General features: G+C 44.4%; 1 long non-coding RNA gene across 1 annotated transcript in view; it reads left to right on the top strand.

Moving 5' to 3' along the window:
• The first annotated feature begins 4,581 nt into the window (after nt 1-4,581).
• Nucleotides 4,582-24,971, top strand: part of LOC309523593 — a 46,079-nt gene continuing 25,689 nt past the window's right edge. The window contains exons 1-2 of the long non-coding RNA XR_014215464.1: nt 4,582-4,662; nt 19,343-19,466. This is a non-coding gene — a long non-coding RNA (uncharacterized lncRNA). The remainder of the gene's footprint in view (nt 4,663-19,342; nt 19,467-24,971) is intronic.

Here is a 24,971-nt window from a genome sequence, read left to right on the forward strand (position 1 = left end):
TGCGTTCCCTTCATCTACCAGGCTTGTAATTCTGTCAAAAAACGAGATCAGGTTAGTCTGACATGACTTATTTTTCAGAAATCCATGCTGACTATTGGTGATCACAGCATTCCTTTCTAGGTGCTCACAGACTGTTTGCTTAATGATCTGCTCCAGAATCTTCCCTGGTATTGATGTCAGACTGACTGGGCGATAATTATTTGGGTCCTCTCTTTCCCCCTTTTTGAAAATAGGGACAACATTTGCCCTCCTCCAGGCTGCCGGGACTTCGCCTGTTCTCCAGGAATTCTCAAAGATGACTGCCAGTGGTTCTGAGATCACATCTGCCAGTTCTTTTAATACTGTTGGATGCAGTTCATCTGGCCCTGGAGACTTGAATACATCTAAACTAGCCAAGTATTCTTGTACTATCTCCTTAGTTATTCTGGGCTGTGTTTCCTCTGCTGAATCATTTGCTCCAAATTCTTCAGGTCGGGCATTGTTTTCTTTATCAGAGAAGACTGAGGCAAAGAAGGCATTGAGGAGTTCAGCCCTTTCTGTGTCCCCTGTTTGCATTTCACCATCTTCTCCTCTGAGTGACCCCACTGTTTCTTTGTTCTTCCTTTTGCTACGAACATACCCATAAAAGCCTTTTTTGTTGCTTTTAACCTCTTTAGCAAGCCTGAGTTCATTCTGTGCTTTAGCTTTTCTGACTTTGTGTCTACATGTGCTGGCTATTTGTTTGAATTCCTCTTTGGTGGTTTCCCCCCTTTTCCAGTTTTTGTACACACCCTTTTTTAATCTTAACTCAGTTAAAAGTTCTTTAGATAGCCACCCTGGCTTCTTTAGGCACCTTCCATGTTTCCGTCTCATTGGTATTGCCTGAAGTTGTGCTTTTACTATCTCCCTCTTAACAAACTACCAGCCATCATGAATCATAGAATCATAGAGTTGGAAGAGAGCACAAGGGCCATCGAGTCCAACCCCCTGCCAAGCAGGAAACACCATCAGAGCACTCCTGACATATGGTTTTCAAGCCTCTGCTTAAAGACCTCCAAAGAAGGAGACTCCACCACACTCCTTGGCGGCAAATTCCACTGTCAAACAGCTCTTACTGTCAGGAAGTTCTTCCTAATGTTTAGGTGGAATCTTCTTTCTTGTAGTTTGGATCCATTGCTCCGTGTCCGCTTCTCTGGAGCAGCAGAAAACAACCTTTCTCCTTCCTCTATGTGACATCCTTTTATATATTTGAACATGGCTATCATATCACCACTTAACCTCCTCTTCTCCAGGCTAAACACGCCCAGCTCCCTTAGCCGTTCCTCATAAGGCATCGTTTCCAGGCCTTTGACCATTTTGGTGGCCCTCCTCTGGACACGTTCCAGTTTGTCAGTGTCCTTCTTGAACTGTGGTGCCCAGAACTGGACACAGTACTCCAGGTGTGGTCTGACCAGAGCAGAATACAGTGGCACCATTACTTCCCTTGATCTAGATGCTATACTCCTATTGATGCAGCCCAGAATTGCATTGGCTTTTTTAGCTGCCACGTCACACTGTTGGCTCATGTCAAGTTTGTGGTCAACCAAGACTCCTAGATCCTTTTCACATGTACTGCTCTCAAGCCAGGTGTCACGCATCTTGTATTTGTGCCTCTCATTTTTTTTGCCCAAGTGCAATACTTTACATTTCTCTCTGTTAAAGTTCATCTTGTTTGCTTTGGCCCAGTTCTCTAATCTGTCAAGGTCGTTTTGAAGTGTGATCCTGTCCTCTGGGGTGTTAGCCACCCCTCCCAGTTTGGTGTCATCTGCAAATTTGATCAGGATGCCCTTGAGTCCATCATCCAAGTCGTTGATAAAGATGTTGAATAAGACCGGGCCCAAGACAGAACCCTGTGGCACCCCACTAGTCACTCTTCTCCAGGATGAAGAGGAACCATTGATGAGCACCCTTTGGGTTTGGTCAGTCAGCCAGTTACAAATCCACTGAGTGGTAGCATAGTCAAGACCGCATTTTACCAGCTTCTTTACAAGAATATCATGGGGCACCTTGTCAAATGCCTTGCTGAAATCAAGGTAGGCTACATCCACTGCGTTCCCTTCATCTACCAGGCTTGTAATTCTGTCAAAAAACAAGATCAGGTTGGTCTGACATAACTTATTTTTCAGAAATCCATGCTGACTATTGGTGATCACAGCATTCCTTTCTAGGTGCTCAGACTGTTTGCTTAATGATCTGCTCCAGAATCTCCCCTGGTATTGATGTCAGACTGACTGGACGATAATTATTTGGGTCCTCTCTTTCCCCCTTTTTGAAAATAGGGACAACATTTACCCTCCTCCAGTCTGCCGGGACTTCGCCTGTTCTCCGGGAATTCTCAAAGATGACTGCCAGTGGTTCTGAGATCACATCTGCCAGTTCTTTTAATACTGTTGGATGCAGTTCATCTGGCCCTGGAGACTTGAATACATCTAAACTAGCCAAGTATTCTTGTACTATCTCCTTAGTTATTCTGGGCTGTGTTTCCTTTGCTGAATCATTTGCTCCAAATTCTTCAGGTCGGGCATTGTTTTCTGTTCCTCTTGTTGCTTCTCCCACTTTCTGGACAAGGAAGTTGTCTGCAAGGCCAGTGAGGAATCTGTTTGACCTTATGCTCTTTGCTGAGTTTGACATCCAACAAATAGCCAGGTAATTGAAGTCCCCCATTACTACTATCTCCCTTCCTTTTGCATGCTTGGCCATCTGTTCCAGGAAGGCATCATCTATGTCCTCCGTTTGGCTTGGGGATCTATAGTAAACTCCCACAATGAGGTCTCTGTTATTCTTCTCTCCTTTAATTTTGACCCAAATGCTCTCACTTTGGCTTTGAGGTTCTAAATCTTGGATCTCTTCACAGGTATACACATCCCTGACATATAACGCCACTCCTCCTCCTTTCTTGTCTGGTCTGTTTCTCTGAAATAGATTGTATCCCTCCATTATTAAATTCCAATCGTGGGACTTATCCCACCAGGTTTCAGTGATGCCTATTATGTCATATTTAGTTTGCTGTACCAAGAGCTCAAGCTCATCTTGTTTATTTCCCATGCTTTGCGCATTAGTGTACAGACATTGAAGTCCATTAATCATTCCCCCGTGTCTCTTATTTAAGGATTTTCCCCTCCCATCACTAGGTCTGCGTGCTGTTTGCTCCATTTGGTCTATGACATTTGGATGATCATCTTCATCAATTGATAGACTCCTACCTTCAGGAGCACTGTCTCCCTCCCCCACATTAGTCAGTTTAAAGCCCTCCTGATGAGGTTTCTGAGATTTTTGGCAAAAACATTTCTCCCAACCGTTGTGAGGTGCAGCCCATCGCTTGCCAGAAGTCCATCTTCAAGAAACTGCAGTCCGTGATCTAAGAATCCAAACCGTTCCTGTTTACACCATTTGCGAAGCCAGCTGTTCACTTCCACTATTTTTCCCTCTCTCCCTGGGCCACGTCTTTCAACTGGGAGGACAGATGAGATGACAATTTGTGCATTTAATTGCTTCAATTTCCTGCCCAGAGCCTCGTTGTCTCTTTTGATCTTCTGGAGGCTGTTGCTTGCAGTGTCTTTGGTTCCCACATGAACCAAGAGGAAGGGGTATTTGTCAGTGGGTTTTATGATTCCTTGCGGTCGTTCAGTTACATCTTGGATCTTAGCCCCGGGGAGACAGCACACCTCCCGAGACATCTTGTCAGGCCCACAGATCACTGCTTCTGTTCCCCTCAGTAGGGAATCCCCTATCACCACTACACGCCTCCTCTTAGGTTTGGTCGGGGTTCTTCCGTGAGCTGTCCGTTCCAAGGTCGCCTGCACATTCCCTGAGGACTGACTTTGCTGCTCGTCTTCATATACCTGATCGACTGTAATGAGGGAGAGATCCTCAAATGGAGTCTGCTCTTCGTCTTCCATGCTAGGGGAGAGGACCTCAAAGCGATTGTGTATTTCTAAACAATCAGAATGAACCCTGGGCCTCCTACTTCTTTGAGTCACGTTTCTCCATATATCTGGCTCCTGTGTTGGTGAACTAGCCTCTTTCTCAGGGGAGTCCCCTGTCTCCTCCTTGGTGGAGACGGTGTGCTCTGTTGCTTCCAAGAAGAGCTCCAGCTCTCTAATTCTTTGGAGCGTAGCTACACGTTCCTCCAGTTGCTGGACTTTGTCTTTTAAAAGGGCAATCAACATACAATTGCTGCAGGTAAAGCTGCCTGCAACCTTTGGCAAGATGGCAAACATTGCGCAGGAACCGCAGGCGACTGCAGTTGTTCCCTCACCCTCCATCTTGAAAATGTGTCGTTGGGGTGGCTACAGTGGTCCTCCATTTTAAAAAGCGTGAAGACAGGACAAATAACCCCCCCAAAAAACCTAGGTCTCCCCCAACAAACAATTGAGACTAGGTCCCCTAAATCTAAAAGATGGATCAAACTGCAGGGAGAGCAGCTAATCATCCACAAACACACACACACAAGAAAACCCTTTTGCTCCTCCTTCAGCTGCTGCCCTGCAAGCTCTGATAAGCTCCTCCCACAGCATTTCTTAGTGCAGAAAGTACTGATCTCATGTGTAAATATCTTTCCTATTCTTTCTTATTCTGTTTAATTCTAGAAGCTACTAGAAGCTTCTCTGTGAGAGAAGCAGAGGCAGAAGGTTCTAGATTCAGGTAGGTAGCCGTGTTGGTCTGAGGCAGTGTGTATAATATATATGTAATGAGTGTGGGGTTGCTTGTGCGTAAGTTACCGCCACTCCTGTCTCTGTTGCCTTGTTAAACCTTTCTGTCTGGACAGCCCTTCACTTCGTGGCTGCCTCAGTCGCTAGCAGAATCCGTCAGTGGGCATTTCTTAAACCTTTTCCAACATAAAAGTTGTTTGACACCCAGTCTCCTCCTACTCCCTTTGCGTGGAAGTCTTCTGCGCAGGGTGGGCGTGGGTAGTGGAGGACCCGTGCTCTCCCCGCTGGTGTCCGATGAAGAGTCCTGGAGCCCTCTCGCCGATTCCCCCATCTGCCCCCCTTTATCCCTGGTGTTGCGCTGATTTGCTTCCCCATCTGCTGAGCTGCTTCTCTCCCTGCTGGGCCCTTCTCCAGCATCATTTGAGAGCCTTCCCTCTGCCTCTAGCTCCGATGTCAGTTCCCTGACATCCACCTCCCCCCCAGGACCCCCTCCACCCCCGGCCCAACCTGTTGACCCAACTTTGTCCCTTTCTTCGGCCGACGATGCGGGGAACCCACGGAAGGAGCTGTCGCCATCCTCTGAGGATTCAAAACCCGCTTCCCACCTGCTCTGATCCCTTCCCGCGGGATGGGCCTCCCAGTCTGATTCTTCTTCCTCCGAAGCCTCTTCTCCCTCCCCTTTGGAGGCAGAAAAACCCACAAAATCCTGTTCATCGTCTGTGGTTCCAAATTGCTCCTCCCAGAATCTCGCTAGTGCTTTGGGTTTGTCCAGGAGCAGGCGGTGGAATTCCTCCACCAGATACCCGTCAGTGATTGCCTCCGTGGGAACCCACGTGTTTTCCGACCCGGGTTCTCCCTCCCAAGCCACCAAGTACTCCACCTGGCGTCCTCGCCACCTTGAATCAAGTATTTCCATGGCCAAGTTGTGGTGCTCCCTCTCTTCTACCTGCGGGTGTGTGGTGACTTCTCCCTCTCGCCCCGGGAATCACCGTCCTTCCCTGTACGATGAGAGTAGGGACCTATGGAACACCGGGTGTATCTTCATGCTGTCAGGCAATATGAGCTTGAATGCCACGGGGTTCACCTGCTGTGTTACCTCAAACGGTCCCAGCCGCCTGGGCTGCAACTTCTTGCACCCCCCCTTAAAAGGTAACCCTTGGGTTGACAACCACATCCGATCTCCCACCCGTATGGTCTCCCCTTCCCTACGGCGCTTGTCTGCCTGCCTCTTGTAAATTTCCTTGGCCCGCTCTAAGTTCATCTTAAGTTGCTGGTGCCGGGCTTCCATTTCTTCCACAAACTGCTCTGCCGCAGGTACGCTTCAACCTTCCTCCCCACTCCCCGGGAAGGCCCTGGGGTGACACCCATAATTGGCCATGAACGGGCTCATTCCCGTGGACACATGTTCAGCATTATTGTACGCAAATTCAGCCAGCGCTAGTTTCTCTACCCAATCGTTCTGCCTCTCACTGACGTAGCAGCGTAGGTATTGCTGGAGAATACTGTTCGCTCTTTCTGCTTGCCCGTTGGTTTCCGGGTGTCTCGCCGTTGAGAAGCCCACTTTGACCTGCAGCAGGCTCATGAGCTTCCTCCAGAAACGGGAAGTAAATTGTTTCCCGTGGTCGGAGATGACCCTCGAAGGAGCCCCATGCAACCGGAAGATGTGATCTAAAAACAACCTGGCTGTTTCCTCTGCCGTGACCGCATGTGAGCAAGCTATAAAATGGCACATTTTTGTTAGTAGATCGACCACTACCATGACCGCTGTCTTCCCTCGGGACTTGGCAAATCGGTCATAAAATCAATGGATACCACCTCCCAAGGTTTCTCCGGCGTGGGTAAGGGTTCCAGTAATCCTGTGGGGGCAGCCCGCTCCCCTTTGCCCTTTGGCAGCGGTCGCACCCCCGTACATATTCCCATACATCCTCCCTCACCCTGGGCCACCAGAACTGCCTGGTGACGAGCATCATGGTTTTGTGCTGTCCAAAGTGCCCCGCTGTGGGGTTGTCGTGGAGTTGTTTGAGTACCTTCCCCCGTAGGGTCTCCCCCGGTACATACAGTGCCCCCTTATAGTACAGCACCCCTTCCTTCTCCTCAAACCCTCCTTGGGTTTCTCTTCCGTCTCGGAGTTCCCAGATTTTAGTTTGTGTGAACACGTCATTTCTAGTGAGTCCGGCCAGTTCTCGTTTCCCCACCAAGGTTCCCCCACACCCCCATCGGTCCTTGGGGATCATGTGTCGTATCTCCGGCGGCCCCTCTCCTTCCATGTACTCCGGTTTCCGGGAGAGAGCATCTGCTCTCACGTTTTCCTCTCCTGGCACGTATCGGATTTCGAAGGAAAACTTGGAGAATTCTTGTGCCCATCAAATCTGTCTCTGGTTGAGCACTCGTGCGGTTCTCCAGTATTCCAAGTTCTTGTGATCAGTACAAACCTGGATCTTGTGCTGCACCCCTATTAAATATATATTTTATTAAGGATTTTCTTGTTTTACAGAAGTGCAGTGCCTCTTAATTTTTTTTCATGTAACATTTTTACAAATCCGTTTCATTTGTTGAGGCATTAGGGGGAGAAGAAAAGAAAAAAGAAAGGGGGGTGGAGAGAGGGAAGATGGAAAGGGGTGGGGTCGGGTGGCGGTGTTTCTATTATGTTTAATGTATTTAGAGTTTGGTGTCAGTGTTGCTTGTGTTGTTCACTTGTGTTCCTTTGGTGGTGAGAGAGGTTGGGGTTGGCCTAGGGTGTGATTGTTTGCTTGTGATTGGCTGTGGTGATCTTTGTTTTCGTGTGTGAGTGAGGTGGGTGGGTGTTTTGGATCAGGTTAGCCATATTGATTTGTATGCTGTTGGTGGATTATTGTCATTGTCCTGTTGGGCTGTGTATGTGATAAAGGGGAGCCATACCGGGGTGAAGGCGTCTTCTTCTGTTTGTCCCCGTGTCAGTTTCAGTTTATTAGTTAATTTTTCTAGTAGGGCTGTTTCCCATACTATTTGGTACCATTGATCCATGCTTACTCATGACAGGTCTCTCCAGTGTCTGGTTATGGTGTTTCTGGCTGCTGAGAGCAGGTGGGTTATAAGTTCTTTGTGGTGTAATTGGGCATTGTTGTCTTGGAAGATGTTTAGTAGGGCCAATTCTGGGGTGATGTCTATTACTTGCTTAGTTATTTTACATATTTCTTGTATGGTTGTTGTCCAGAATAGTTGGATTTTGGGACACTCCCACCACATGTGGAGGTATGTGCCTGTGGAGGTGTACCCTCTCCAGCATTTTGGTGAGGTTCCTGGGTGTATTAGCGCTAGTTTCCTTGGTGTTAGGTACCACCTGTAGGTGAGTTTCAGTGTGAGTTCTTTTCTTTTCGTTGATATGGATTTAAAGGGGGGTTTAGACCACATTCTGGTCCATTGAGTGGGGTTAATCTCATAGCCTATGTCATTCTCCCATTGTTTTTTGATTGCGTCTAGAGGATTTGCGGGATTTTGGAGTAGTATTTTGTATATTGCGGATACCGTTCCTTTACCGTTTCCATTTGTTATTAGGAGGAGGTTTTCGAAGGTTGTCAGGGGCCTAGTTGCTGCTGATTTTACTGTTGGGTTGTTTAAGAGGGCATGTAGTTGGTGTTGTGTTAACCAGGGCATTTGGGTGTCTTCTAGTTTGTCTTGTATTTCTTGTGTTGACAAGGGTTTGTTATTTTTATAAAAGTCTATTAGGCGATATAAGCCTTTGGTTCGCCAGGTTTTTATCTTGAGGTTTTGTGCTGCATGGTGGAATGATGGGTGGTACGCCAGGGGGATTAGTGGGGATGGGGTTGGGGATAGTTTGCCTATTTGTGTTTTCCATGCTTTGAGCATGGTCTGTGTGTACCTGTTAAGTGTTGTGGGAATTTTCTTTAGTTTGGGAGGAGTGGGTATGTTGTGGTGCAGGTGTGCTGCGCCCCTATTAGTAGATGTTGCCACCGACGAAACGCCGCATAGATCGCAAGCAGTTCGCGGTCATACACAGTATAGTTTTGCTCCGACTTGCTTAGCTTTCTCGAGAAAAAGTCACACGGTTTCCATTCCTGCTTGCTTCTCCCTGGCTGCAAAAGAACCGCCCCAATGGCTCTGTCGGACGCATCAGTCTCTAGCCTCATGGGTTTCTCCAGATCCACGTGCAGGAGCTGCTCTTCCGATGCGAACACCTTCTTCAGTCTTTCATTTTTTTTAAATAATATTTTTATTGCATTTTTTCCATAAAGATATATAGTCAGATATACAAAGAAACAGAAACAACAAGAAAAGAAAAGAAAAAGAAAGATGGATCATTTCAAAGCTTATTTCAGTCTTCTACCGGACTTCCCCACATCTCGCACACGATGCATTCTTAACAATAAAAATGTCAGCAAATTATAACCTTGTTTCATGCGTTTCTTTTGTACTTTCAAATCATTGCATTTTAAGTTTAAATTACTTATTGTCGATTTACTCTAAAAACAAATATAATGTCATTTTAAACATTTAAACATTAGTCCTTTCATTAATTTTATTTAGTTTCATATATCATCCACTCTCATTGCTGGAGCTAACCTTTACAAATCATGCGAATTCTTATGATTCATATAATTTATAAAGTTTTTGCAGATAGTCCTTAAATTTTTTCCAGTCCTCCTCCATTGCTTCTTCTCCCAAATCTCGGATCCTGGCAGTCATCTCGGCCAATTCCATATAGTCCATCAGTTGCGTTTGCCACTCTTCCAGTGTGGGCAAATCTTGAGTCTTCCAATGTTTGGCGATAAGAATTCTTGCTGCTGTAGTTGCATACATGAAAAACGTTCTGTCCTTCTTTGACACCTTTTGGCCTACGATGCCCAAGAGGAAGGCCTCTGGTTTCTTAGGGAAAGTGTACTTAAACACCTTTTTTAACTCATTATAAATAATTTCCCAGAAGGCCTTCACTCTTGGACATGTCCACCATAGGTGAAAGAATGTCCCCTCAGCCTCCTTACATTTCGAACATTTATTGTCCGACAGATGATATATCTTAGCAAGCTTGACTGGGGTCATGTACCACCTGTATATCATTTTCATAATATTTTATTTCAAGGCATTACATGCTGTAAATTTCATACCGGTGGTCCATAACCTTTTCCAGTCTTCAAACATAATGTTGTACCCAATGTCTTGAGCCCATTTTATCATGGCTGATTTAACTGTCTCATCCTGAGTGTTCCATTTAAGCAGCAAGTTATACATTCTTGATAATAACTTAGTCTTTGGTTCTAACAATTCTGTCTCTAGTTTCGATTTTTCCACCTGGAATCCTGTTTTTTTATCCATCTTAAACACCTCCTGAATTTGAGCATAATGAAACCAATCTTGCACCTTATTCTTTAGTCTTTCATAGCTCTGTAACCTCCAATTTTCTCCAATTTTTTCTACTATTTCCCCATATTTCGGCCAGCCGGCCTCCATATTGGGTTTTTTCCGAGCCTTGGCCTCAACTGGTGATAACCACCTCAGGGTCTTACTTTCTAATAAGTCTTTATATTTTGTCCAGACCATAAATATTGCTTTTCTGACAATATGGTTTTTGAACATTTTATGTGTTTTTACCTTGTCATACCACAAATACGCATGCCATCCTAACGAATTATTAAACCCTTCCAGATCTAGGACATCAGTGTTCTCTAACAACAACCAATCTTTCATCCAGCAGAAGGCTGCAGCTTCATAATATAACCTTAAGTCTGGCAGGGCAAACCCCCCTCTTTCTTTTGCATCAGTTAGTATTTTAAACTTTATTCGGGGCTTTTTGCCCTGCCAAACGAACTTTGAGATATCCTTCTGCCACTTTCCAAAACATTCCACTCTGTCCACGATCTGTAAGGTTTGAAACAAAAGCAACATCTTTGGCAAAACGTTCATTTTTATAGCTGCTATTCGGCCCAACAAGGAAAGTTTCAGTCTTGACCAAATTTCTAAATCCTTTTTAACTTCTGACCAACATTTTTCATAGTTATCTTTAAATAAGTTCAAATTTTTGGAAGACAAGTTAACCCCCAGGTATTTCACTTTTTTAACCACATTTAACTCTGTTTCCCTCTGAAACCCATCTGTTTCTGAAGGTGTCAAGTTTTTCCCCAAAAAGTTTTTTGTTTGTTCAACTTAAATCCCGCCACCCGACCAAACTCCTGAATCAGTTCTAAAACTCGATTCTGGCTCCTGTAGTGTTAAAACCAAATCATCTGCAAAAGCTTTCAGTTTATATTGTTTCACTCCGACCTGTACTCCTTGTACCAGCTGGTCCTCCCTAATCATATTCAGGAGCACCTCCAGGACTGAGATAAATAATAGGGGGGAGAGAGGGCACCCCTGTCGTGTTCCTTTTTCAATTTGGAACTCTTCTGTCACCACATTGTTCACTATCAACTTAGCTTTTTTTTCTGAGTAAATTGCTTCTAACCCATTTTCAAACCCCCGTCCCACTCCCATCCCTTCCAGGTTTTTCTTCATAAACTTCCAAGAAATGTTGTCAAAGGCCTTCTCCGCGTCAATGAAAACCAACACTGCTTTGGTGTTAATGTTAGTTTGCAAGAGTTCCAGAATATCAATAATATTCCTAGTGTTGTCAAACAAATGTCTACCTGGGAGAAAGCCTGCCTGGTCCTTGTGAATTACTTCATTCAATACCTTTTTGAGTCTACTTGCCAAAATGTCTGCAAATATTTTGTAATCCACATTTAGGAGTGAGATGGGACGGTAGTTCTTAAGCTGAGTCTTTTCAGTTTCCACTTTAGGTATCAATGCAATGAAAGCTTCTTTCCACGTTTCCGGTGCCCTCCCTCCGTCCATAATCCGATTACAAACCTCCATTAGTGGTTGTATCAAATAGTCTTTTAGCATCTTATAGTACTTGGAGGTAAGTCCATCTGGGCCTGGAGATTTGCCCAGCTGCATATTCTGAATGGCATCCTCAATTTCCTGTTGTGTTATTCTGTAGTTCAAGATTGATCTCTTCTCCTGAGATAATTTTGATAGACCATTAACTTTTAAAAATTGCTCCATCTCAGACACTTCCTCGGGCCCTTGCGTGTACAATTTTAAAAAATATTTCTGGAAACATTTTCTAATTTCATCTGGTTTCTGAATGTTTTTCCCGTCAACCTCTAGATTGGTAACATAGTTCAATTTTTGTCTCTTTTTCAACTGCCATGCTAGCAGTTTTCCACATTTATTCGCCGATTCAAAAGATCTTTGTTTCATTTGTTTAATTTTCCATTCCACTTCTTGATTTATCAATTTCGTGTATTGTGTCTGATGGAATTTAATTTCTCTTAGAATCTCTTGATTTTGGTTTCAATCTCAATTTTTTCTCTCCATCTCTTATCTTCTCTAATATCTTATCCTTTTTTCCATTCCAGAGTTTTTTCTTGATCGTATTCTGTTGTATCAGAAACCCTCTCATTACAGCCTTACTTGCGTCCCAGATTATTCTCTTTTCCACCGAAGTGTTCAAATTAATTTTAAAATAGTCCTTTAAAGTTTTTTGGGCCTTCTTTACAATCTCTTGATCTCTTAGTAGGTTGTCATTCATTTTCCATCTGAAGGAGCCGGCTGGAGTAAATCTCAATTCCATTTTCAAGGCGTTATGGTCGGAGCATGTCTTTGGGCAGATTTCCACTCTTCTAGTCTTAGGTGCCAGCCCTCTAGTTGTCCAAATTTGGTCGATTCTTGTCCATGACAGGTGGGCCTCAGAAAAGAAAGTTCCTTCTTTACCTAGGGGGTTCCTTGTCCTCCAAATATCAATCAAATCCATATTGTCTGTTAGTTCAAAAAAAGTTTTTGGTAGTCTGCCATCTTTAGTTAGATTTTGATTCTGCGACTTATCCATATAAGTAGAAACCACCCCATTCATATCTCCCATCATAATGATGTTGGAGTAGTCCAGATAGTCCAGCAATGTCTCATGCAGCTTCTTATAAAATTCTGATTTCCCCTCATTTGGTGCATAAATTCCTAATATCAAAACTTTTTCTCCTTGAGTTTGTATTTCAATTGCCAGGATTCTTCCTTGTTCATCCTTAAACAAAAATTTCGGTGACAGATTCTCCTTTGCATAGATCACCACGCCTCTCTTTTTGACTCTATCTGATGAAATAAATTCTTGGCCTAGCCTTTTGTTAATTAACACTTTCCTGTGGAGTCTGGTCACATGTGTTTCCTGCAGACAAATAATGTCCAAATGTTCTTTTTTCAAAATATGAAAGAAACTTCTTCTTTTTTCTGGGGAATTTGCTCCATGAATGTTCCAGCTGTACAGCTGCAGAGACATCCTGAATCAATCTGTTGTTCCTCTTTAAGGGGTGTCCTTCTTTTCGTCCGGACCCGAGGGTGTGGGTGTTGGTTCTATTCCAGACAGTGGCGATGGCCAAGGAACTGCTGCTCCCTTCTGTAGGTCCTCTCTGTGGTCGTGCAGAAACTTCTGGTTATCTTCTATTGTTTTAATCTTAACTTTCTTTCCTTTATAATTGAAGGATAAACCTTGAGGGAACTCCCACCTGTAAGGTATCGCGTTGCCTCTCAATAGTCTTGCTAGATCAGTATATGCGGTTCTAAGTTCCAAGAGTTGTTTTGGGATATCTCTGTAAATTTCCGCCTTTTGGCCTTGAATATCAAGTGGTTTCTTAAAATGGAGGTCTAGTATTTTGTCTCTCTCCTGTTTAGATCTCAAAATAATCAAACAGTCTCTGGGTCTGTCCCTCCTTGCAATTCTTCCCAATCTAAACGCAGTTGTTATTTTAAAGTCTTTGTCTACTTCTATATCCCAGAACTTGGAAAATTCCGCTGTCAAAAAACAATCAGATCCTCCTTCTCAAGCTCTGGAATAGCTCTAAGTCTCAAATTATTTTCCTGATTTCTCAGTTCCACCATAGACAGGTAGGCCTGCTGGTCACTGATGTGTTTGTGGAGTGGCCTTACCTCCCCTTTTATAGCCTCAACCTTCTGGTCTGCTTGCTCTGCCTTCAAATTGGCAGCCTCAGCCAGTTTCCGATTCTCCGCAGTTGCTTCTTTAAGATTCCCAATTGCTTGTGAATGCTGTGCTACTTGTTCAGATAGTTTAGTAATAGAGGATGTGGCTAGATCAATTTTTGCCGTTTGGTCGTCCACCTTCTTGTTTAAAATTGCAAATTGTTCTAACATTTCTTTTAAGAGGGTATCAGATCCTCCTACAGCCATATCCTCTGTTGTTGGCTGTTCAACTTCCTTTAATACAGCTGGGACGGATGATCTACGTGACTGAGTAGTCAAAGTTGTTTGCACAAGTTGAGCTTTCCCTGCTTTCGTTTTTGCAGATCTTGTTTTCGGTGGGCCACTCATTCCACACTTGTCTATGAGTCAAGGTCAAATTGTCTATTATCCCATGGGAAGGACAGTTCCCGAATGTAAATAACCGAACAGCAGAGAGTCAAAATAAAGTTTGTTCCCAGGCACTTATAAATCCAAAGTTCCACTAGGGGGAGTGTTGTTACAGTTCAGAAAAGAAGGAAAGAAGTTTGTCCGCCATTAAAGTCCCTGCAGTCCCAAACAGTTTAACAATAGTCCCACAAACTTTTTTAACTTACAGAGCACTTCCCAAGTTGCCACAAAGTCTCATCTAAAAGGTGCAGGTTACAGTTCCTTAATTGTATCTTCCAATAACGCTCAACTGTAGCAATTTCTATTTTAGATACAGTTTCCGCAATGACAGTTCTCTTTTCTCCTGTCAGTCCGATATTTGGTGTCTTAAACTTTTATAATCCATAGAGAGGAGAGTCCTAGTTAAAATCCAACACAATAAGAAAAAAGAAGAAACTTGCCTTTTCCCTTTTAAATACCAGTTCCGCCAATGCACGATAATTCCAAATTTATAGTCCCTTTAAATTGCTTCCAGCTTGTCAATTTCTTTGCCTTTGATCTTTAAGCATTGCCGGGAGACTGACTTCCTGTTTTTCGTCCCCCACTTTCAGCCAAATTCAAAATTTGTAATCCCAAAGAGAATGGTCCTTACTCACGAGTAGGTAATTTAGAGTCCGATGTTCCAGGAAGAAAGGTCAGCGCTCATCAGCAGCAGCCGCATGGCTTCACTCCCGCAGAAAGAGCGATGAACTCACAGCACCGCTTCCCCTTCACGCTTCCGGAGCCCCTTACAGGGTCCCTTCTTCGTTTTGGGGGTCGCTCCTGGTGCCCGCCGAGTCCCACGGCCACGGGCTCACTCTGCCCGTGGTTTTTCTTGGTGGGTCGTCGCTGTGCCGCAGCAGACGACCCTTTTCTGCGGAGCCCCTCTTCAGAGACCGAAGAGGACCGCCATTGCTGTTTCGCGCCGCCTCCGGAAGAGTCCGATGTTCCACCTTCTTCAGTCTTTCAAAGGATTGCTGGGCCCCCTCTGTCCAGACGAACTTCCTTTTGCTACTGAGACAATCTGTGATGGGCGCTGTCAAGTGGGCGAAGTTCTTGATGAACTTCCTATAGAAGTTGCTGAACCCTAGGAACCTTTGCACGTCCTTCCAGGTTTTGGGGGCCTTCCATTCCAGCACTGCCTGCACCTTGCTTGGGTCCATCGCTAGGCCTTTGTCTGACAACTTGTACCCCAGAAACTCGACTTCTTTGGCGTGAAACTGACATTTTCCCAGCTTTACCCACAACTGGTGCTTCTGCAGTCGTTTTAGCACTTCCCTGACGTCTCTGACATGTTGCTCCTCATTGTTGCTCCAAGACGGCTGCACAGTTCTTGTACAGCAGGGACCCCAACACATGGTGCATGAAAGCTTGAAAACAGGTGGAGCCTGACTGTGATCCAAAAAGCATAACTAGGTACTCAAAGGCCCCCAGGGGTGTGAACATTGTGGTCTTCCATTCGTCCCCCTCCCAGCCCTTTCACCTTGACTGGGTGCCCATTTGGGAGTTCTAGCACCACTTCTATGGCTATAGCCGCCCTGGGGGGGTCTGGTTGGGACACTTCTATTGGTTGCTGGCCTGGCTGCTGAGTGGCAGCCAAGCATTAGCGTTTCCCTGCTCCTGCTCCTTTTCCACCTCCTCCTCACCTCCTGCAGCTCCCACCATCCCTTGCCAGGCCTTTCTTTGAGGGCAGACCCTGGCAAAATGTCCTGGCCACTGGCAGAGGAAACATTTCTTGGTGGTTTTCCCATCCTTTCCCTCCCTCTTGCGACCTTCACTGGAGTTTGAAACCTCCCGTGCGCGCACCCCATCTATTTCCATTCGCTCCGCCAGCGGGGAGGGCTGCCTTGGTATTTCAGGCATGCGGTAGTCATGGTAATGTTCCCCTCTCCCTTCCCGCTTCTCCTGGGCAGGCACTTCCTGTCTTACACCAATCGCAAGCACAGCCTTGGTCAGCTGATTCATCAACTGCGGGCGGGGCGCATGGGAAAGCTCGTCCTTCACCGTTGGGGACAACCCCCCCCAAACAACATTTGAATGGGTTCAGAGTCCAATTACCACCCTAGCCGGTGGACTAACATGGCCAAGCGTGACCAGTAGTCTCTAACTGACTGGTTCCCCTGTTTACAGTTCATCAGTTCCCGCCGAGTCACACTTTGCTGTATATCACTGGAATACATCGCATCCATCACCTGGAAGAATTTCCTCAGGTCTTTCAAGGCGGCATTCTGCGTTGCCATTAGGGGACTGATCCATTCCCTGGCCCCATCCTGCAGATGTCCTGCAATATAGGCCACCCGTTCCCCATCCTCTGCAAAATCATTCTGTTGCAGTTCCAAAGCGTACTTTATTTCCGTTCGGAACGCATTGTAGTCCTGGGGCTTCCCCCCAAAGTTGTGCACCAGTCCTGGTACCTTCCTTGCCACGGGGGTGGGTCTGACCTGTGCATCGTGAGCCCGCCTTTCTTCCAGCTGCGCCGTCAGAAGAGCCACATGCTGTTCCAAATCTCGGTTCCTCTCCACCAGATTTTGCACTCCAGCTGCTCCCTCCATGGCACCGGTTTCTCCGGTTTGGCTCATGATGCTGCCTGCCTGCCGCTGCGCACAAGCAACGTCAAGGACTGACGGATTGCTGTGATGAGTATGGGTTGCTCGTGCGTAAGTTACCGCCACTCCTGGCTGTGTTGCCTTGTTAAACCTTTCTGTCTGGACAGCCCTTCACTTCGTGGCTGCCTCAGTTGCTAGCAGAATCCGTCAGTGGGCGTTTTTTAAACCTTTTCCAACATAAAAGTTGTTTGACGCCAAGTCTCCTCCTACTCTCCCTGTGCGGAAGTCTTCTGCGCAGGGTGGGCGTGGGTAGTGGAGGACCCGTGCTCTCCCCGCTGGTGTCCGATGAAGAGTCCTGGAGCCCTCTCGCCGATTCCCCCATCTGCCCCCCTTTATCCCTGGTGTTGCGCTGATTTGCTTCCCCATCTGCTGAGCTGCTTCTCTCCCTGCTGGGCCCTTCTCCAGCATCATTTGAGAGGCTTCCCTCCGCCTCTAGCTCCGATGTCAGTTCCCTGACAATATACATATGTGTGTGTGTGTGTATTTCTCCAGTAGCACCTTAGAGACCAACTAAGTTTGTTCTTGGTATGAGCTTTTGTGTGCATACACACTTCTTCAGATACACTGAAACAGAACTCACCAGACATTTATATACAGTGAGAGGGTGGGGAGGGGCCCCACAGTATGCCAACATCTTCATGGCAGATTTGGAACAACGCTTCCTAAACTCCTACCCACTCAAACCTCTCTTGTACCTGCGATACATTGATGATATTTTTATTATCTGGACACATAGTCAGCAGACCCTGGACACCTTCCGCCAGACATTCAATGACCTTCACCCCACCATCAACCTAACAATTCATTGCAATTCCAATCTATGCAAAAAATACATTTTCTGGATGCTACTATAAAAATACAGGGTGGGTGCATAGACACCACCTTATACCGAAAACCAACTGACTGACAAACATATCTACATGCTTCCAGCTACCATCCCAAACATACCAAACAATCAGTTGTATATAGCCAGACTCTATGTTACAGCAGCATCTGTTCCAACTCTACAGACAGGGATTCTCACCTAAGAGATCTATAGCAAACCTTCTTGGAACTAAAATATCCGCCCAATGAAGTTAAACAACAGATCAACAAACAGACTGATACCCAGAGAGAACTTGCAAGACAGATCCCAAAGAGAAAATAACATAACATCACTGGTAATCACATACAGCTCCTAAGTTAAAACAGTTCAATGCATCATCAGAGATTTACAACCTTTCCTAGACAACGACCGTTCTCTTTCCCAAGCTCTGGGAGGAAGACCTTTCATTGCCTGCAGACAGCCACCCAATCTTAAACAACTCCTCACCCACAATAATACAACCAGACTTAACATGGACACTGGTACCAGAGCCTGCAATAAACCCAGATGCCAACTTTGCTGCCACATACACCCAGACAACACCATCACTGGACCCAACAACATCAAACATACCATCTCAGGCCTATTGAATGGCTCATCTTCTAACACTGTGTATGCCATCAAATGCCAGCAGTGCCCTTCAGCTCTCTATATTGGACAAACAGGCCAAACCCTGCGCCAAGGGATAAATGGACATAAATCTGACATCAGGAATCACAAGACAGAGAAACCAGTAGGAGAAGACTTCAGTCTCCCAGGTCATTCTATACAAGATCTCAAAGTAGCTGTAATGTTACAAAAGAATTTCAGAAATAGACTGGAAAGAGAAGTTGCTGAATTGCAACTTATTACCAAACTTAAAACCATGGAGAGACCTGGTTTGAATAGAGACATTGGATTCTTATCTCATTATACATGATAAAGCTATTTTTAGCCATCTCACCCCTTGCTTTTTCCTGTAAGATCAATTGCAGTCGTTAACAGTCGTCAACAGGTTTACCACACCTATCAGCCAATCACCCATTCCCACCACCCTTCTGAGCAATACCCCTCCCCACCCTCTCACTATATATAAGGGTCTGGTGACTTATGTTTCAGTGTATCTGAAGAAATGTGCATGCACACGAAAGCTCATACCAATCACAAACTTAGTTGGTCTTTTAGGAATGATAACAAATGACATCCCTAAAGACACGAAGAGAATTTTTTTATATGCAACAGCCACCGCAAGGTTACTGATTGCAAAAAATTGGAAATCAGAAGTACCAACATTGAAGGAATGGCAACAATTTTTTTTTGAAATGATTGAATTAGCAGAAATGACGGCAACAATTAGAATACAATCTAATCAAAATCACAAACAGGAATGGAAATGTGTAGAAGAATACATGACCAAAAGATGCACCAACAAGAATTTATTGATATGTATAAACTGATTTCACAAAGTTAAGTTAGGTTAAGTCAAGCAGATATATAAGAATGAATGTTTAATTATTAAGATACAAAAATACAATCTCAATAATAAAGTTACAAAATAATAGTGAGGAAGTCACGCACGGATGGAGGGAAGAGACAGGGCAAGAAATAAAGCAAAAGAAATGGAAGAATGTTGGTACATAATGAAATGTGAAAATGCGAATTTACAAATATAATGTATGTGTATCACTATGTATTTCAACATTAATAATAAATAAATAATAATTAAAAAATAATATTAAAAAAGAAGAATGATCCATATGGATGATGTTGCATTGCACACCGTATTTGAATCTCAATCTCTCCATACTAAACAGACTGAGTACTGGCCAGAAGATGAAGATGAGCTGAATATATCTGAGGAAACTGAAGAACTGCTCCTAGAATTGAAAGAAGAAATCTTGGAACTGGAGGATAAAAGCAATGGAAGAAGAACGCAAGGTGTGCTTTTATTTACCTTATACTCTGATTTTTCTCAGGACTGCGAGAGGACACAAAACAGACAGTCCGTTGATGCCTATCTTTTGAGGATTTGCTTAATGTGACTTTCACTGGGGTTGGCTCTTGTGTGAAAGAAGCCAGTCCCGTTAAACATAGTGATGGGTGCCAGGCCCAGATGTTGTAGGGTGTGTGTGACTGCTGCTCAAAAGAGCATCCCAGCACCCCCTCCTTTGAAGTCTACCAAATGCAAAAACTACCTCATGTTGTTTCTTTGCCCCACTCCATTTTTGTTTGCTGGCGATTGAGAAAGTGGGCAAACTGGATGCTGTGTTCTCATGCATCCTCTGGTGGGGGAAAAAGAGGAAACATGTGATTCCCGTGTTCATTTTCAGGGCGGGCGAGCAGAGACACATGCCCTCCCTATGAAATCCTGGAGAGCTGCTGTGAGTCACTGTCTGCAATTCTGAGCTAGAAGGATCAGTGATCTGACTTGGTTTAAAGCAGGTTCCTATGCTCCCATGTGAAATAATGGCTTCATGTTGCAGGAAACTCTTAACTGATGGCAGCTCAGTGCCACATGTACACATAGAAAAGGTGATTTTATAACAATGTGTGAAATGGCATTGAGTTGCTTTCTAATTAAGAAGTGTACAGATGTAAATGGATTGCTGTTAAATCCATTCTTTGGCTTGAAATTGGAACTCTTTACCATGACATTAGAGGCTGGGAGTACAAATAGTGGGTCATTGTGTGTCCCCCCTGATCACCTGTATTGTTGTTAGGTCATCCTCTCTTTTTAAAAGCTGAGCTTTCTGAGAAATATTTTGAGTTGCCATGAACAAGGCTAGGTAGCTCAGTTGGTTAGAACGTGGTGCTGGCAGTGCTACGGTTTCAGGTTCGATCCCAGTAAGGGACAGCGGCATATTCCTACATTGTAGGGGGTTGGACTAGATGATTCTTGGGGTCCCACTCCCTTCCAACCCTATGATTCTATGAGATCTATGAAGCACCTTTCAGATCAGGGGTTGGGAGCCTCTGGGCTGTGGGCCCAATGTGACCAACCAGGACTTCACATGTGGTGAAGACCCACCTGTCTTGCATCATACATTCAGGGGATACCACTTTTTGCTCCTGATGCTGTTCTCTGAAAACTGGAGGTTTAAAGAACAATGTGGGGCTGTTATAAAGTCTTTTCCCAAACAAAGCCCCTCACGAAGTCTCTGCTTGAAAGAGGTTTCAGGAGCAGCAGGGAGGTGTTTGAGGGAAAGGGCTTTCAAACAGCCTCATGCTGCTGCTGCTTCATTGCAAGTTGGAGTGCTTAATGCAATACTGAAGAAACTACACCTAGGAAGCAGTGCAGGATGCATTCAAAGGGCCGCCTGAAAGTTCTTTGCTGTGCTTCGAAGTCCCAAAGATCAGGACTTGAAAACATCATGGTGGCATTACGTCAGGTCTTCCCCAACTCTGTTCTGGACTCTGGTTTAGTAACTTGAGGGAAGTGGTTGTCCACAGCATGGTCACACACCTGTTCAATGGCAATTCCAATTGTCATCAGTGATGCCTCCAACTTCTGTTCATTTCTCAAACTAGAGTCTGAAGCTGAAAATCCAAGAGCAGGAAAATGTCATGAGTGAATTAAGAAATTTCCAGGAGAAAATAAGGCTAGCCCTTTTGGCAATACAGTGGTACCTCGGGTTAAGAACTTAATTCATTCCAGAGGTCCGTACTTAACCTGAAACTGTTCTTAACCTGAAGTACCACTTTAGCTAATGGCACCTCCCGCTGCTGCTGCACAATTTCTGTTCTCATCCTGAAGCAAAGTTCTTAACCCGAGGTAATATTTCTGGGTCAGTGGAGTCTGTAACCTGAAGCGTATGTAACCCAAGGTACCACTGTAGAGCTTAAAGTGCAAGCGTGCATGAATGAATCTTGGGGCTGTGTTAATGGAGATGGAGAACTCCTTAAAAACTCTACTCTCAGATCAACAAACTCTCAAGGTATGCACTGACTTCCTAAGAGAGCCGTTTCATGTTTTCCTGCTTTCTATTGCAGGTGGAAGTGAAGCTTCTCCAAAGGACCTAATATTGGGTTACAACATTTTATGTTCCCTCTACTCACCTTTTCCCCAATCTGCTCCAGGCAACATGCATGTCTTCCTCCACCTCTGTTTTATCCTCACAGATAGTAAGTGGCCCAAGGTGACCCTGTGAGCTTCATGGCTAAGTGGGGGTTTGAACCTTGATCTCCCTGGTCCAAAGCCAGCACTCAAACCCAGGCATTGGGAACCTCTGCCCCGCAGGTCAGATCAGACCCTGTCCCACACCCAATGTCATATGTGATACTGGATGGGGGGGGGCAGACAGACGCAGCCGGAAAAGACCAGCCAGAAGCTCAAACTGTGTTCCTGGTTGTTCTTTGAGAGTGCCGCTCGGCAAGACTTCTGGATCAGCACCATCGACGAATGGCGGAGTTCCCGCTGCGGCGAATGTGGGGACCCGCTAGAAATCCCAGGCGGAGGAAGCTCCGGAGTGAAGTGGGGTGAGCAGCGCGGTGCTGCGAACTGATTGCTATTTTTAACGGAGTGAAGCTGCACAGCCATTGCCGGAGAGCGCTGACTTTTTCCTGTGGACAATTGGATTTAAAACAAGTACCCGTGAGTAGAAATGGAAAATTGGATCAAGAAATATCTTAATTTGGCACCGAAGCGGGAAGGTTCAAAACAGGAAGTCCGCCTTCCGCTTTCTGTATATAGACTAAAGCAAAAACTTTGTAAGCTAAAGCCTGGAAAGCCGTTTAAAAAGTCTAAATTTCCTTCATCTATAATTACTGAAACCCCCTTGGAAGTAGGAGAAAAGGAGGGAGAACTTTGTATAACCCCTGCAGGAGAGGGAGTGAAGAAGGATAAGTTTCCACCGTCTCTAACCTGGAAACGGGGTGTCAGAGACAGAAATAGTTGGAGAGGTTCATTGACTGTGAATGGAATACTTTGACAGATAGCTAAAGAAGAGAAATAAACTGATTCCAATGTTGCCTTTTGCATTCTAAAGAAACAAAATATCTGAAAAATATATGAAAAATGTAAGTAATTTTCCTTTGTTGGACTTGCCTTAAAAAAAATGGATACAAATAGAAATTGTCTCCCCTAGAGGGAGCTTGTTAAATTGTTGCTGCAGTCTACATGAGGAATCAACAGCTGTGAGATTAAGATCGTGGGACTAGTCTTTTCTGACCTTGACTAAAGATGAGCTGGGAGGAAGATTGGGTGCTTGCTTTATGCAAGACAAGTGCCTTGCTGGAACAGATGCACGAGAAGATGGATTTGATGAATGAGAAAATGGACTTGATGACTGTTGTGGTTAACAACTCTGGACAAACAGGGAACATTGATACAGAAACCATTCAGGGACCAACTCACGAACCTGTACTGATTGGGCAAGTGCAGAAAATAATGGAGGAGGATGCAGTTGCACCTCAAATAATACAAATGGAGAAACCCGAGGCCCTACAGGAGCATAAGCTGCTGCCATTGAAGATGGAAGTTGGATTGGGCCAGGGGGAGTCTGGAGCTGAGGAGGTTCCTAATTTTGGAGAGACCTTGAAATACGTTTTTAACTACTTTTTGGATTATACTGATGACTGTGGGGAGTGGGACTGTGGGGAATGGGTGGGTTTGATGAAGGGAGATGGAGACAATTTTGGGTTGGAACCCCCCAGAGACCTCAATGAGAAAGGAAAGAAATTAAGAAAGAGACCAACAAATGACAAGGAAAAGGGCAAGTATAAACAAGAACAAGAGACTTAAGGGCCTCGGACATAAGACTTCCAGGTTGATGGACTAGATGGAATGGACAGTAAGGACTGACACGACCCGAGACCAGGAAGAAGAGACGTTGGATGAAGATTGGAAGAAAATCTATAAAGAAAAATTTTATTTGGGGAATTAGCCTAAAATAAATGAATATTAGGGAAAATGTTGGAATGAAACTATATGACTCTAGCAGAAATGATATCAGGAGCTATGTATATTTGAGCATTAAGATTCAAGCTTTAAGGTATTTTAGGGTAAGATAAGGTTAAATAAATTAAGGTAATTTAAATAACAGAATATGGGGAAAGATGGGAAGGATTTGTTGAGTAAACTATTAGGTTAAAATGTTAAGATAAATTATTTAACAAAAATCGAGAAAGATGGAAAGAATTTGCTGAAATAACTAATTAAACTAGAATACAAAAAGGGAGGTGTGAGGAGGTCAATGAAACAAGCAAATGGAAGTTAAAGATATGTAATTTGGGATTTGTGTTTTTTTCCTTTTTCTTTTTTTTGTTGCATTGCTGTATTGGTTTTTATGTTTTGTTTTTTCTTCTTTCTATATTGTAGTGTTTTTTTATTTTTTCTCTTTCTCTATTATTCTGAAACTATTAATAAATATAATTATTATTATTATTATTATTTTTAAAGAGAGTGCCGCTCGGCAAGCCCCACTGGCATCAGCGGCACTCAGGAATTCTCCCATTGGCTTTGTCCAATTGCAGGCATGGTTTTGAATTCATTTTTGCTCTGTGGGCAAAGTTTTCATAATGACCGTCAGGTGATTGACAGGTAGGTGGCTTCATCCATCCAGCAGAGCCACCTCTACTCTAACCAACAAATTTAAATGACACAAGTTCAGCTCATTGCCATTTTGAATTAGTACATCTTATGAGCTTCAATTATCACAGCAATTAATGGTGTGTGTTGTGCTATGCTTTATACAAAGGCCCAGAGGCCTCTACCCACAAATGGTCATTCTCTTCTGAACAATGGTTTTGCCTTCTGGTTGTATCTAATAATTACAGATGTCTTGAAAACGTGTACTTGGTTGCAGCCATTTTTATTTAAACAGCTCTATAAGACTCACCTTTTCCCTCCTAAAAAGTAAGGGGAAATGTGTGTGCGTCTTATGGAGCGAATGCAGGCTGCGCAGCTATCCCAGAAGCCAGAACAGCAAGAGGGATTGCTGCTTTCACTTTTTCACTTCTGCACACTTATTTAAAAGAATAAATAAAAAACATTTGCACAGATATTTCTGTTGTTGAAACGGAAGTCATATTTCTAAAGTTTGATGGTATAGAGATAAATTGAGATGTGTGTGAGCTCATCATGACAAGCTGTAGTTGATCCCTGAGCTGGCAAAAGCTGGTACAGTGGTACCTCGGGTTAAGAACTTAATTCGTCCTGGAGGTCTGTTCTTAACCTGAAACTGTTCTTAACCTGAAGCATCACTTTAGCTAATGGGGCCTCCTGCTGCCGCCGCACTGCTGCTGCTCGATTTCTGTTCTCATCCTGAAGCAAAGTTCTTAACCTCAAGCACTATTTCTGGGTTAGCAGAGTCTGTAACGTGAAGCGTCTGTAACCTGAGGTACCACTGTATAGTGGTCAGCATGCTGGAATTTGGATCAGATGGCCTGGATTTGGGTTATTATGATTACAGCCCTGTGCACTGTTCCGTGGAGAGTTAGCTCCAT

Source organism: Podarcis vaucheri, assembly GCF_965113315.1.
Source record: "Podarcis vaucheri genome assembly, chromosome: Z".
In the NCBI taxonomy this organism is placed as follows: domain Eukaryota; kingdom Metazoa; phylum Chordata; class Lepidosauria; order Squamata; family Lacertidae; genus Podarcis; species Podarcis vaucheri.